This window comes from Narcine bancroftii, chromosome 5 (assembly GCF_036971445.1).
Source record: "Narcine bancroftii isolate sNarBan1 chromosome 5, sNarBan1.hap1, whole genome shotgun sequence".
NCBI classification, from domain to species: Eukaryota; Metazoa; Chordata; class Chondrichthyes; order Torpediniformes; family Narcinidae; genus Narcine; species Narcine bancroftii.
This window is the reverse complement of record NC_091473.1, coordinates 54,967,465-54,978,885: the sequence shown is the minus strand read 5'-3', so window position 1 is coordinate 54,978,885 and position 11,421 is coordinate 54,967,465.

Genomic DNA, 11,421 nt, shown 5'->3' with positions numbered 1-11,421 from the left:
TTATCGCAACACTATACCCTACACCCCATGACTTACAGTAAGACTATATGCTGTACCCATTATCGCAACACTATACCCTACACCGCATAATTTACAGTAAGACTATATTCTGTACCCTTATTGCAACACTATACCCTACACCCCATGACTTACAGTAAGACTATATGCTGTACCCATTATCGCAACACTATACCCTACACCCCATAATTTACAGTAAGACTATATGCTGTACCCTTATTGCAACACTATACCCTACACCCCATAACTTACAGTAAGACTATATGCTGTACCCTTATTGCAACACTATACCCTACACCTCATGACTTACAGTAAAACTATAGGTTGTACCCTTATTGCAGCATTATATCCTATACCCCATGACTTAGTGTAACATATTCCTGCATCCCTTGACTTATTGAAACCTTGAACTCCTCAACTTATTTTAACACTATATCCTGTACCCTTTGACTTATTGCAATAATATACCCTGTACCAACAATCCCCCCCCCCACCCCACCCTCGACATATTGTAACAATATACATTAAACTCTTGGATTTTGAATCTTCAAGTTATGTAGAGTGGAAACAGGCATTTTGGCCCAACTTACCCACTCCGACCTATACAAATCTCACCTACCACTCTAAATTCATCCTTCTTAAATATTGCAATGGTACCTGCGTCAACCACCTCCTCCAGGCACCCATTCCATATACCCAACACCCTCTTTGTAAACCTTTAAGTGCCTGTTAAATCTCTCCCTTTTAAGTCCCTGTTAAATCTCTCCCCCCTCACCTTAATCCTATGATCTCTGGTTACTGATTCTCCCACTCTGGGTAAAAAACCGGATTTATTCCACTCCAAAAGAAATAGCGGCACAGCCAGAGCTGCCAAGAAAGGCGGAGAGTTGAGTCCTCCTGCCAAACCCAATTGCCAGTGGCTCCTGAAGGCTTTAAATGGTCTGTTAAAGGAGCAGGCAATGTTTTATTTAAAATCATGCAAGCACAGTGTCTGGGCCTAAATTGGCGGTGCCAGTGTTCAGCAACTGCCTCAAGGGGCTGCAGACTTCATGAGAGCAGCAGACTGGCACAGGCCAGTAGTAATGGGGAGAACATCCCCAACTGAAAAGGAGAGGCAGAGGAGACTAGCCTAAGGATAGTAACCATGGTGCATACAAGTGAGGGGTTCTGTGGCTGAAGGATACACATAAACAGCAAATTGTTGGTGACATGCAGGCAAGGAACCTCCACAGGCTGCTGGTGACTTAAACTCAAAGGACTCGCACCAATCTTCTGGTTGCTGGATCTGGCTGATGGGAACCTGGTATCAGAACTAGGATTCGAGGGGATGCTGAGGGCAAGAAGTGCTCCCAAAGGGCTTTCACTGAAGGTTTCCCCTTTGTGTCGGAGGTTTGGATCTGGGCTTGGGTTGCCAATGGTTTGAACTGAACTGGAGTCGTGTGCAACTGCAGATGCTGCAGATGGACTGGAGGCAAGTTCACAGACACTCCGTGACTTTGAGGCTACTTCCTTTTGTTTCAGTTTCTCTGATTTTAAGAAGCACCGGGTAATGCCTAATGGTTATGGCGAATCTTTGTCTGCTATATGGTTCCTCAACATGGTTATCCAACTGGACGTAAGCCAACAAGGTCGGGTCAGATACAGCAATGAGCTCTCTGAACACTTCTCCATTAACAATGGCGTGAAGCAAGGCTGTGTTCTCGCACCAACCCTCTTTTCAATCTTCTTCAGCATGATGCTGAACCAAGCCATGAAAGACCTCAACAATGAAGATGCTGTTTACATCCGGTACCACACGGATGGCAGTCTCTTCAATCTGAGGCACCTGCAAGCTCACACCAAGACACAAGAGAAACTTGTCTGTGAACTACTCTTTGCAGACGATGCCGCTTTAGTTGCCCATTCAGAGCCAGCTCTTCAGCGCTTGACGTCCTGTTTTGCGGAAACTGCCAAAATGTTTGGCCTGGAAGTCAGCCTGAAGAAAACTGAGGTCCTCCATCAGCCAGCTCCCCACCACGACTACCAGCCCACCCACATCTCCATCGGGCACACAAAACTCAAAACAGTCAACCAGTTTACCTATCTCAGCTGCACCATTTCATCAGATGCAAGGATCGACAACGAGATAGACAACAGACTCGCCAAGGCAAATAGCGCCTTTGGAAGACTACACAAAAGAGTCTGGAAAAATAACCAACTGAAAAACCTCACAAAGATAAGCGTATACAGAGCCGTTGTCATACCCACACTCCTGTTTGGCTCCGAATCATGGGTCCTCTACTGGCATCACATACGGCTCCTAGAACGCTTCCACCAGCGTTGTCTCCGCTCCATCCTCAACATTCATTGGAGCGCTTTCATCCCTAACGTCGAAGTACTTGAGATGGCAGAGGTCGACAGCATCGAGTCCACGCTGCTGAAGATCCAGCTGCGCTGGGTGGGTCACGTCTCCAGAATGGAGGACCATCGCCTTCCCAAGATCGTGTTATATGGCGAGCTCTCCACTGGCCACCGTGACAGAGGTGCACCAAAGAAAAGGTACAAGGACTGCCTAAAGAAATCCCTTGGTGCCTGCCACATTGACCACCGCCAGTGGGCTGATATCGCCTCAAACCATGCATCTTGGCGCCTCACAGTTCGGCGGGCAGCAACCTCCTTTGAAGAAGACCGCAGAGCCCACCTCACTGACAAAAGGCAAAGGAGGAAAAACCCAACACCCAACCCCAACCAACCAATTTTCCCCTGCAACCGCTGCAACTGTGTCTGCCTGTCCCGCATCGGACTTGTCAGTCACAAACGAGCCTGCAGCTGACGTGGACATTTACCCCTTCCATAAATCTTCATCCGCGAAGCCAAGCCAAAGAAGAAGAAGATATGGTAAACTAAAGGCTATTTCATGTAATTACAGCACAGTAAATAGTATCTGATATCTGATCATGATCAAGTTTGTGGACAACACGACTGTATTTGACTTCTTTCAAGAGGAGATAAGACAGCCTACAGGGATGAAGTCCAAAGACTAACAACGTGGTATTCAGAGAACAACCTCATCTTGAACTCCTTAAAAACAGAAGAACTTTAGGAGGAACAGTTTAGTTCCAAACTCATTATATATCAATGGGGATTGTATGGAAAGGGTCACTGCTTCCAGGTTTCTTTGCTGAAACATGTCTTGGACTACCAATACCATTACAAAAGCACAACGACCCCAAGCCCAGAAGATTCTCAGGAAGATCACACAGTGGGAGAAATTGCTGGTGTCCTTCTATTGCTGCTCCATCAAGTGTGCTGGCCTAATGCATTCCGACATGGTTTGCCAGTTGTTGGAGGATTTACACAGATCTTGCTGCCTCAGTAGCACAGCCAAAATTCTGAAAGATCCTTACCACCCTGGTCATCATCTGTTTGAGCTGCTGCCCTCTGGTAGACAGTTTAGGTCCATTAAATCACGGATAAACAGACTTAAAAACAGTTTTTACCCCAGAGCCATATGTGAACTGAACACCACAAACATTGAATATTATATTATTTTATTGTGTTGTTGTTTTTATATCATATTTGTTTGATGCATGTGTGCACCGTCAGGAAGTGCACTCAATTTCGTAGTACTTGTGTAATGACAATAAAAGGTTATCTTATCTTTTCTTCTGATTTTATGTCCCTATATGAAATTAACCCTCATCCTCCAGAACTCTAAGTAATAAAGCCCTTGCCCATTCAACTTCTCCCTATAGCCCAGGCATCTCAAGTCCTGGCAACCTTTCCAGTTTGACAACATATTGTAGCTCTACATTTGCACACTTTGACTTCCTCCTGTAACACTGCATCCTACACTATTGACTTCCTGTAACATTCTACCCCGCACTCTTTGATTTACTGTAACACTACCCTCAACACAATTTGACTTACTGTAACACTACATTCTGCATTATTGACTTATTCTAATGCTAGACTCTGCACTATTTGACTTTCTGTAATGCTACTCTCTGCACTATTGACATATCTAACACTATACCCTGCACTTGTTCCACCAACTGTTACACTGGTATTTTTGCTTTATCATTACACTACACGTTGTATTTAAATATGGGCTAATTTGCCTGGATAGCACATGACTGCATCTTGTGAAAATGACAAGAAAAATTCAATTCAAATTAATTTTGACCCTTGAACCTTTTCAGTTATTCATTACTTTAATTTTAAAATGCAGCAGAATAGAAGGCGCTTCTGGGCCATGAGTCCTAGCCACCCAAAGACCCCAATGTGACCAATTAATTGATTAACCCATGTGTCTTTAGAATGTAGAAGGAAACCAGAGAACACAAAGGAAACCTGCAGACTCTCTACAGATTAGGGGCAGATTTGAACATGGATCACTGACGCTGTAATTGCGTTGCGCTAATGGCTACGCTAACTGTACTGCACTAAGGTTGCAGCTGATGAAATCTGTGGATTTCAGTTCCATTTACCTGCTGATCCCCATAATCATTGATCCTCATTCAGTCCTAGAATTTCTCTATCTTAGCTTTGAATGGATTTAAGGAGTAAAACAGGATTCTGTTGACACCGTTGGTTAAGTGAAAAAACACACAAATGCTGGAGAAATTCAGCAGGTCAAACAGTGCCTTTATGTAGCAAAGGTGAAGGTACATCACCAATGTTTCGGGCTTGATCCCTTCATGAAGGTATGGGGGAACATGAGAGATGTCTGAACAAAAGGGTGAGGGGGGATGGTGAGGTTGGAGGGGGGTGAACACTGTGAGGGGGGAGGAATCTAGGCTAGGTGGAGAAATAAAGGAAGTAGGAACTAGAATAACTAGCTAAGGGGTGGAAGGGGGAAAAAGGAAGCTGATTAGTGGAATTCAGTGAACTCAATGTTTATGCCCTGGGGTTGGAGGATGCCCTGATGAAAAATGAGGTGTTGTTCCTCCAATCTGCGGGTCTTCAGGGTGGGGTAGTGTGAAAGGCTATGGACAGATAGGTGAGCTTGAGAGTGTGACTCAGAATTGAAGTGGTTGGCTCCAGGGAGATCACTTTTGTTGCGGACAGATTTAATGATTTGTCTTTGTTGTTTTGTGGAGAATTCCACAATGTTGTGAGAGAAGTTCCTCATCTCAACCTTAAGTGGGCATCTCCTCACCCTGAGATATTGCCCTCTAGTGCCAGACTCTGCAACCAGGGTAAACATGCTCACAACTAACCTGCCAAGACCTCAAAACCTTTGTTTTTAATGTAGTCCAAAAGTTAATTACAAATCAAAGGACAATCACTTCATCCTAGGGATGAAATGAGGGAATTACCACAATAAAGGTAAACATATCCCTGCTTAAGTCAAGAGACCTAAACTGTCCAGTGTACTGCAGGGTGCAGATTCATCAAAGTCTTGAACAGTTGTTGTCAGAAGTCTCAGTTCTGACATTCCTTCCCCCTTGAAGACATTGCATCTACTTTCCTCATGGCTTGCTGCACCTAATTCAGGTAATTTGGTGTTCTCATATACCTCATTCTTTATGCATGAGGACACTAGATTTCTCTGAATGCTAATATTCAATAGTCTAATGCCATCAGAATAATATCTTGCTCTACTGTTCTTCTTACCAAAATAGATAATCGCACATTTTCTACATTATATTCCATCTGCTATCTTTATATTATTTCATTTGATGGTTTCTAATCCTTTGTCAATAGCTTGTATTCTCTCCACTGCTCATTTTCTCACTAATGTTTGTCCTGTATGGAGATCTTTATACATCATGTCCGGCCACTTCATTTAATGCAGTGGTTCTCAACCATTTTCTTTCCACTCACTTACCACTTTAAGTAATCCCTATGCCATCGGTGCTCTGTAATTGGTAAGGGATTGCTTAAGGTGGTTTGTGAGTGGGAAAGGAAGGTTGAGAATCACTGCTATAGATCCAAATGTTACTGAAATATTTTGCTTGAGAAAAATTGTCACTGCCCATTTCCTTTGGAGTTTGAAACTGTGCACACACATAACACATCAATTAGATATGATTAAAACAATGGTTTTCAAACTTTTTCTTTCCACTCACATACCATCGTAAGCAATCCCTACAGAGCACCCATGGCATAGGGAATACTTAAAGTGGTATGTGAGTGGAAAGAAAAAGGTTGAAAACCACTGATTTAAGGCATTAATTGGGATCATGAATAGCTGAGAAGCTAGCCTAATGCCTCCCAAGAATGAGATCTTGCTAATCTGCAAACTATTCTTTCAACTCTCTCTGTTGTCAACCTCACCAATCCTTTCTTCTTTCCAATATATTAACCTTTAATTCTATTGTATATTCCTTCCACTGTAGAACACACTCACATGAGACATGGTTAATCTTTTGTGTTCTTTATTTAATCTAAAATAGTTCTACTGTGTCCCACAATACAAAGCTGTTTTCTGACGTCACATGCATGCGTGTTTCATAACACTCTTATCCCGAAAAAACAAAGAAACTAAAACTAAGCTAAAAATACCAACAGCATAAGTCAGTGACAACAATTAAACTACAAAGCATGATATTTCTCAATCAATCATGGGATATAGTCCTTCAAATATAATGGAGGATGCTTCTTGCATTTAGATCTCCTCAGTGATTGAAGACTTGGAGGACTTTTTGACTTCTCAGGAGAACTTTTGGTCTTTCCAGGGAAACTTTTGGTCTCACAGGAGAAAGTACCATTTCCTCATTAGCTGACCTTAGAGATTGGGTAGCTACTGTTGGGATGTCCAATGGCAGCTCATCATTCTCCTGTGCACCCAAAAGCGAGGGTATCTCTGGAATTGGTAACAGGGTCATATGCAACATGTCCTTGCTGGCATAACCCACTTTGGTCTGGTTTGTCAAAGAGATTATGCACCTCAGAAATTGACCCTGGAGTATCATTGCTCTCAATTGGTTGAGATATGAATTTCCATATTATTTCTCTAACCTATACAGAATATCAACATGGGCTCAATTTTTTTCAGAAGCACTCTTCTTATCCATGTTTCTTTATTCTCTCAGTAAGCTCTCACCAATACTTGCTTTCCAACTTCTAGAGTTCTTGTTGGTTTACCAAAAGATGTTGTTTGCTGGATATGAAGCTCCATGGAAAGTACAGTTCTCAAGTTGCATCGAAACATCAGTTCTGCTGGCGTGTGTTTTGTTGTAAAATGCGGAGTTGTCCTGTATGATAACTGAAAATTTGAAATCTTATGATACCATGTTATGTTTAATGACTTCTGGGCCTTAAAAGTTTGTATAAAGCATTCCACTTCTCCATTGTACTCAGATGATAGGGTGCTGATAATAAGTATCTTAATGATAATGTCATCTAGGTTACATCCAATATTTATTCTGTGCAACAACTTATCCATTATCTATTGAAATATTGTGGGTACTGCTCATATTCTGAAAGGCATCTTAGTATACATGTGAGTATTGATTGCCACATATTTTCTCGACTCAGAATTCAATTAAACTTGTAGATGTACTTGTGATAAATCCAATTTCATGAACTTCTTACCAACATTCAATGTTTGAAACAAGTCTTCTGTTCTGGGAATTGATGTTGGGGTGCTTTCAGCTTGATTATGGTGACCTTATAGTCACCACAAATTCAAATTTTGCCATTGGGTTTTCTAACAGGAACTATCAGGGTGTTCCATTCGCTGTAATGCAATTTCTCAATGATTCCTTCATTTTCCAGTCTGTTGAGTTCAGCTTCGATTCCCTTTGTCATCTCAAAAGGAACCATCCTTGTTTTGAAGAATTTGGGTTTGGCCTCAGGTTTCAAGTACTGTCTGGCCTGGACTCTTTGGGTTTTCCCTAGATATTTTCCAAATACTATCTAGTACTTTCGGAGCATTTGCTCCAGTTTTGATTCTGCACATTTTTTATTGCCCCAATGTCCTTCCAATCCAATTGGATTTGTGATATCCAATCTCTTCCTTTGTGTCCACGATGACAAAGGGTAATCTTTTAGATGTCTGTCCCTTATATTCAACATTGACCTTGCATTTTCCCAATACTTTGATTTTCTCTCCGGTTTCTTTGAGATTAGGTTTTTAAGCTCGTTAGCATTAATGAGACCACAGACCCAGTATCCAGTTCCAGCTGAACTGGTTCATTGTTAATGTTAACGGGAATCAAGACTTCCAAATTTCAGTTTGTCACATTATTAACATACATTTCCATTGCCTTGTCCTCTTCAGAGCCACTTGGGATGTTGCTCAGACTTTTGTTAGAACCTTCTTCTTCCTCCTTGAGGTTCCTTATCCTGCATATTTTATTTCTCATCTTCTGATTTCCTTTCTTGGGGTGATCCTCCTTTTTGCTTATTTTCCCTTTTCTTTGAGCATCTAGACTTAATGTGCCCCTCTTTGTAGCATATGGCTTTTTTATTCAGTTTATGCATGAAGACAAATGCTTAATATCTCTATCATTTGCTTACTCCCTATTATTAATCCATCCTTGTTAATTTCTTTGATCCCATGTTTTATTGAGGTGCACCCTTCTGCATTTTTTAAGTTTTTATATTTATTGTTAGAGAGTTTCATGATATTTTCTCATTTTCATTCTGATAGCATCCTTCACCAATTATTTGTGGATAGTGTGGTGACGCACTTCTCTGAGAGCGAACCAGCCCTGCTTGGATCGCTGCGTTGGCGGTGCAGCTGCAGAAAGATGGTGCCATCAGGACTTGCTGAGTGCCTTGTGGCTTAGGCCACAGCTCGCGCCCCGGGGAATGTGGTGACATCACCGCTGTGCGAGGCAGAATTCACATTGACCTTAAAAGGCCGCACTCGAAATTCAAATAAACAATTCAACTGAAACCTTCACCATGTCCAGTGGTGTGTTTCTGTGTGTGTAGCAGCTGCTACATTGGTGACCCCGCAGAGCCCAGACGCTATCTGATCTCCAACTATGGATTCATCAGTGATCAGTGCTGACTCCATGAAACTCCCGCCCTTTTGGACCCATCGACCTCGCATGTGGTTCGGGCAGGTGGAGGCGCAGTTTCATCTCAGACAGTTCACCTCTGACTCCACGATGTTCTAACATGTGCTGAGCACCTTTAATGAAGAAACCATGGCCAGAGTGGACGACCTGATCCACGATCCATCAGAGGAGGGCAAGTATTTCACCCTCAAAGCCATCCTCCTCGGCACCTTCAGTCTCTTCCGTCAGCAGTGTGCGGCCAGGCTGATGCACCTTGATGGCTTGGGGGACAGAGCCCCGTCCACGCTAATGGACAAAATGCTTGCGCTGGCAGAAGGCCACAAATCCTGCATGATGTTTGAGCAAGCCTTTCTGGAACAAATGCTGGAAGACATCTAGCTCCTACTAGCAGACGAGGACTTCTCGGACCCCCAGAATGTCGCAACCCACGCCGACTTGCTGTGGAGAACCAAATGGGAGAACAAGGCCGCCATGAATCAGGTCACCTGCCCTGGACCCAGCCGACCACAGCACACTCCCAGGCAGAAGCCAGAGGAGAACCAAACAACTTGGGGAGTTCTATCACCAACACTGGGGAGCCCAAGCCCGTAAGTGCTGCCAGCCATGTTCATACCAGGGAAACGACCAGGCCAGCAGACGTTGATGGCTGCGATGGCTGGCCACACAAACAGCCTCTTACACGTGGTCGACAAGATCAACAGACAGTGTTTCCTGGTGGACACTGGAACAGAGTTAAGCATGCTTACCCTGACCACTCTCAAATCCCTCACAAGAGCACGAGGCCCCAACCTGCGGGCAGCAAACGGCACCGACATAAAGACCTTCGGCACATGGACCATTCAGGTACACCTTGGGCCAGACAAATACTGCTGGAATTCCTGCTGGCCACCATGAGAACTGCACTGCTAGGAGCCAATTTCCTCCAAGCGAACAACCTGCTGGTCGACCTGAAAGGCAAGAGACTCATGCATGCCCATACCTTCCAGACCTTCCGACTCGAGCCATCCAACACGCAGAGCCCGTGGATAGCCACCGTCTGCATTCCCAGAATGAGTACTCCCACATCCTGAAAGAGTTCCCTGCCATTCTACGGCCACAATTCACTGCCACCATGCCCCAGCATGAAGTCCACCACCACATTGCCACATTGCCCCCTACTCCATGCCAAGGCGAGACAACTGCCACTGGAGAAGCTGCAGCTCGTGAAAGAGGAGTTCTCCTGCCTCCAGGAACTTGGCATAGTTCGCAAGTCGGACAGTACTTGGGCCTCTCCCCTGCACATGTTCCCAAAGGCCTCTGGGGGTTGGCGCCCATGTGGGGGCTACCACTGGCTCAATGATGCAACCATGCCTGACAGGTACCTTATCCTCCACATACAGGATTTTAAAGACAACTTGCACGGCACCAAGGTTTTCTGTAAGGTCGACTTGGTGAGGGGCTACCATCAAATCCCCGTACATCCGGATGATATTGGCAAAACCGCCATCATCACCCCATTTGGCCTTTGTGAATTCCTGCAGATGCCCTTTGGCCTGAAGAGTGCAGCCCAAATTTCCAGCGGCTCATGGATACAGTGGGTAGAGTCCTGGACTTCGTGTTCATCTATCTCGACGACATCCTCATCGCCAGTTGAGATCACAATGAGTGCAATACCCATCTCTTCACACTGTTTGCCTGCCTGGCTGAATTCGGCATCACCATCAACATGGCTAAATGTCAGTTTGGAAAGGAATCGCTGCAGTTTCTGGGCCATACCATCACTGCGGATAGCGCAGCACCGTCGCAGGACAAGTCAAGGCCAAACAACAGTTTCCCAGGCCAGACACCCTCAAGGACCTACAGGAGTTCACCTGGATGGTTAACTTCTACCACCGCTTCTTCCCGGGGGCCGCCCGCATAATGCGCCCACTCTTTGCTCTGATCTCAACCAAGCAAAAGACACTCGAGTGGTCAAAAGAGGCTGAGACAGCCTTCGCACAGACTAAGTCCGCACTCCCTAATGCCACCCTACTGCCCCACCCCCGGCCCGATGCCCACACAGCACTCTCAGTGGGCGCGTCCGCCACGGCCATCGGGGGTGTCCTCGAGCAAGAAGTCAACAGGCAGTGCCACCTGCCGGCATTCTTCAGCCAGCACCTCCGACCACCCGAGCTGAAGTACAGTGCATTCGACAGGGAGCTCCTGGCCTTCTACCTCTCTATCAGGCACTTCCGCTTCTTCCTGGAGGGCAGACCGTTCACCGCTTTTATGAACCACAAGCTGCTCACTCAGGCCCTCGCCATGTCTAAGGATCCTTGGTCAGCGTGCCAGCAGTGACACCTTTCCTACATCACAGAGTTCATCACCGACATCCGACATTGGGCGGGACTCCCGTTGGTGCGCAAAATTCAAATAAATATTTCAATTGAAGCCTCCACCGTATCCACCGGTATGTTTCTGTGTGTGT